The sequence below is a fragment of the Photinus pyralis genome, unplaced genomic scaffold (genome assembly GCF_008802855.1).
Source record: "Photinus pyralis isolate 1611_PpyrPB1 unplaced genomic scaffold, Ppyr1.3 Ppyr1.4_LG3a, whole genome shotgun sequence".
NCBI classification, from domain to species: Eukaryota; Metazoa; Arthropoda; class Insecta; order Coleoptera; family Lampyridae; genus Photinus; species Photinus pyralis.
The window spans coordinates 20,162,456-20,166,737 of NW_022170509.1; the positions used below are offsets into that span (position 1 = coordinate 20,162,456).

Genomic DNA, 4,282 nt, shown 5'->3' on the forward strand with positions numbered 1-4,282 from the left:
CTCTAGGGATCGCTTGTGCTTAACGAAGGAAACTCATCCTCCATTGTAGCTCTTTGGGGTGTCTTCTGGTGTCCGCTGTAATTTTCTGTCGCAATTGTGCCAAAGATGCTACAGCTCAATATGTCCTAAAATTCTATCTAAAATTTCCCTTGAAAATTTCTAATGTTTGATGAGACCCATTTAAAGGAGTATACAGGGTGACAATTTGAAAACTTACCCCCCCCATATGTTAGTAAATAAACGAGATATTTAAAAAAATCAAAATCCGTTTCGGTAATTCGGAGGGGGAATCACAATGACATAGTTGGCGACGCACCCCCTCCAACCCCCTGCGCCCCAGCCACCCCAACTTTTAAATCTTAAATAGTAAACCCCCCCCATGTGTGATACGTCGTTGGAAAGCTCTGAAAAAATGCTTTCCAACCGTAATAGCATTACATTTAGGTTAGTAATTATCGTGCAAATCAAAAAATAAACTAATATGATACATTTTCTAAAGTTGGCTTTTATTTCAATAAATGTTCAAAATGGTTTCCATTCTTGGTAAGACAGTATTACAGTTTTCAAATTGTCACCCTGTATATGGAAATTGTACGTATAAATCTTTGTATTCTTTTAAAATAATCTGTCATTATATTTTGAATTCAAAACCTTCGTTATCAATCGAAATGCGTTGTAAATGAAAAAATTCGGAAGTTTGTCGGTTCACATCGAGCCAGTAAAATACACATGATTAGTTTCTATCATACGATTGACGTTAAACTGTGCGCACCTTTTCTGTTTCACAGTCTCTTGGACTACACAGTCAAGGGACTTCCTTGTGAATTACCACCCAACACTCTAGAGAGATGCAGCAGAATTTAAATTTACACACGCACTTGCATTTATGCATTATTTTTTAATATTTCTTTCTTAGCACCTCTGAATAGCAGTGTTGTACGTTAGGGGTTACTGGTTAGAGGAATTTAATAATGTGTGATATTCATGAAACATTAAATGCGTGTGCGCCATCGTTTTTACATAGTTAATGAATTTACACAAAAGCTAGATACTAATTATACGCTAAGTGAACGAAACGGATTCATAGTTTTTCGAATGAGCTCCACTTTTATTTCTTTGTAAACATGGTGGAATGATAACATTATAAGATTTTTATCAAGACCCGATTGTCCTAGATTCAGGAAAATAGGTGTTATAGTATACCGTATGGTAAATAACTATTTCAAAGGATCGTGTAAGATCGGTTTAGCTCGAGAGCGATGCCGGCGTCCCTTTGCGACGCGTATTCAGTTTCTAGTCGCCTTTCTATCATCAAAGCCGTGTGTAGGTACACTATACGAGTTGATTAAAAAACGCCGAGACGCTTGGAATTGTAATAATAATTGATTAACTGATGGACCATGGTTTGCGTTCAATTTATAGTTGAAAAACCTTAAAATGTGTTATCAATGTTGTTGTTAAACTGCTTGTTTAGACAAATTAACGTTGTAGGATGTAAATTGAAGTGTTTGTGTAAAAATCTGTATATTAGTGTTTTAACACAACTTCTTTTTTGAGGTAAAGTTTCCCACGGCGATCATTTGTTCTCATAACATTTATAAGCAATTTTCATTTATGCCAAAGTACCTTTTTGGTTTCATTTGGGTGACGACTAAAACGCCATTTGCTCGCGATTTTATATTAAGACAGATTTTACATCCCCTTCCAACGAGCTCAATGGTGTGTCTACTGTTTTCTGTACGTATGGGAAAACTTATTTTCAACTCGATAAGAAAGTAATTAAGTTATACAATCTGTATCTTCAGTTTGTTTGCCGTATTATGTATAGGTAGTAGTAAAAGTACCTAAATGAGTTCCAAAGTTTAATTACATATAGAAGGAAAGTGAAAATAGTTTTTTAAACGACTTCTGTTATTCATACTTGCACGCATTTTAAGTTACTAATTTCACATACGAATGCTGATACAATTAACGAAACATAATCAATGTTCAAATGGAATTTCCCATCAGCGCACGTTTACTAAGTCTTGGGGGCGCAATTGCGTAAATTATCTCTAAAGATTTAGTGGTATCGATTACTATTGGGCGAATCCGGATATATTTAGAAACAGCGCGTTTAATAAATAAATTCGGTGCGAAAGTAATAAAATATGAAGAAAGTGTGCGGTAAGACCAGTCACCTTCGTAAAGGGCTTTCCATTTAGCAAAAACACAGAAAACGTCTTATGTTCTTTTAATAGTATGAAAATTTATATTTCTAAAATATGTGGATTATGTTGTCATAAGTTTCCCCCTTAGATGGATGCCGGAATGAAGAGAAAAGGATTTTTTACTTTGGAAGTGTAACTATTTGAGGGTCGATTATATAAGCTTATGAATATTGATTAGTGGCTTAAGGTAACATTGCAAAATTTGTGTAAACTAAAAGTAATACAGGGGATAATTCATTCTGAAATGTTCGAAAACAATATTATATTCTTAGTACCTATATACAATCTAATATACTTACACGCAATTTTGTAATAATAATCGGCATTTGAAAAGTACTTTTGCAAATAGGTAATACCTACCCTTGTGAGAATGAGCATCATATTATATGAACTTGCAGTGCATTTTTAGAGCATTTTCGTTGAATGTCTGCACCCGAATAAGCCATAAGTATTAATACAGAGTCATTTTCAATTGCCTAACAAAGATCACGTGTCTATGAACTTGTAACCACAAATGTATTGAAGTGCAATTTATGATGTTGTGCTACATTCTGCTGCCAATGTGCTGATTGAAATAAAATTTGTGCCGTATGGGTACACTGAAAAAAATGACTTCCTTGTGGTAACAAATTTAGAATTGCTACATGCATATTGTTGCAGCAGCAAAAAGAAATGGTTTTTAGAACTAAATAATTTACTGCTTTAGTTTTCCCAAGTAGTTGCGATTTCCTGGGGTTAATAATGAAACTTTGTTGGAGGATAGCAAACATTTTTTGTTAAGAGCGCCAACGAGCATTTTGCATTGATTCCATGAACATAAAAGTATGCCTTCATAACAAAAAGCAGTTTGCTGAATGCTGATAAACCTAATACCACTGTATTTGTGACAACATACTAAATTCCTTAACTTGAAGGACGAAAATAATATAAAATTTTATTTATAATACTGCAATCATGCAATTCCCAAGTAGTTGACAGGATGTGCTTATCTCACCTTGCCTTGCATGTCCCAGAGTGCCAGCCAGATGTGAGAGGACATCATTACAAAGTACTCTGTGACCCTGTCCAGTGTCATAATTACTAGCTCATTTTTTCATGGTAAGTCGCCAATCTTGTACCTACTGAATTTCGGTTATTTACATTACGAACTTTTAGAATTTTAATGTTTTTTCAATGGCTGAACAAAGTGTAGGTGATATATTGGAACAATGGGGATTCCCGGAACTACTTTTGGTGTTTGAAGGTAAGTGTAACTTTAATCCATAAATTGTTTTGAATTATCTTTTGTTTTCCGGCATTTTCATTTTTAGATTTTTCGAACGACAACTCGAAAAGTGCCGGTCTGATCAGAAACTGGTCGAGGAACTTTTTATTCAGTTTTCTTTGTATAACACCATCCCATAGTCCGTGTGCGCGAATTTCGAAACACGCTGTATATGTAAAAGCTGTTTACATGTAGTGTAGGTAAGTTTTAATCTCGGTTTTAATTTAAGTGTTTTATATTTTGTCTTTGGAGATGTTAATGATAAAAAAGTTTTTCTTTTGTAGTTAGGTAAACAGTAAGTGATTTAATAAATGTGTATTTTTAAAAAAAAGTGATTTGTTTTAATTGACATCACCAAAACGCGTGGACGATGCAGACAGAGCGGAAAATTTATTGTTCCAACCAGGATTCATAGTTAATCCAACTAATCATTTGAGACAATTTATGAGTTTCCAGCATAAATGGTATGCTACTACAACAAAGATAAAAAAGGACAAATTAGGAGGTCCAGCAAATACTCGTTAGTTTATATAACAATACCGCTATGCTGCTGCGACTAAGCATTACTTGTTACAGGGACAAATTTTTTTGCAAGCTTATTTAGTTCCTCAAACAAAAATGGTATGCTTTCTTAACTAACTTGTATAATTTGTCACAAGTAATTGTTTTAGCTACTGGAACAAATTTACTTCCAACAAGTTATGTTGATTTCCTACAGCAAATAATTTTGTTGAGGCTATAGCTACTAAAAAAATTAGTTGGAGTAACTAATTGTTAGTTGCGACAACATTTCTTTTTTTTCAGTGTA

At 34.0% G+C, this 4,282-nt stretch overlaps 1 long non-coding RNA gene across 2 annotated transcripts in view; it reads left to right on the forward strand.

Annotated features, from left to right (window-relative positions):
- Window positions 1–1,315: 1,315 nt before the first annotated feature.
- LOC116165270 overlaps window positions 1,316–4,282 on the forward strand; it is a 54,154-nt gene continuing 51,187 nt past the window's right edge. For both annotated transcript variants that reach the window (XR_004144118.1, XR_004144119.1), the window contains exon 1: window positions 1,316–1,557. This is a non-coding gene — a long non-coding RNA (uncharacterized LOC116165270). The remainder of the gene's footprint in view (window positions 1,558–4,282) is intronic.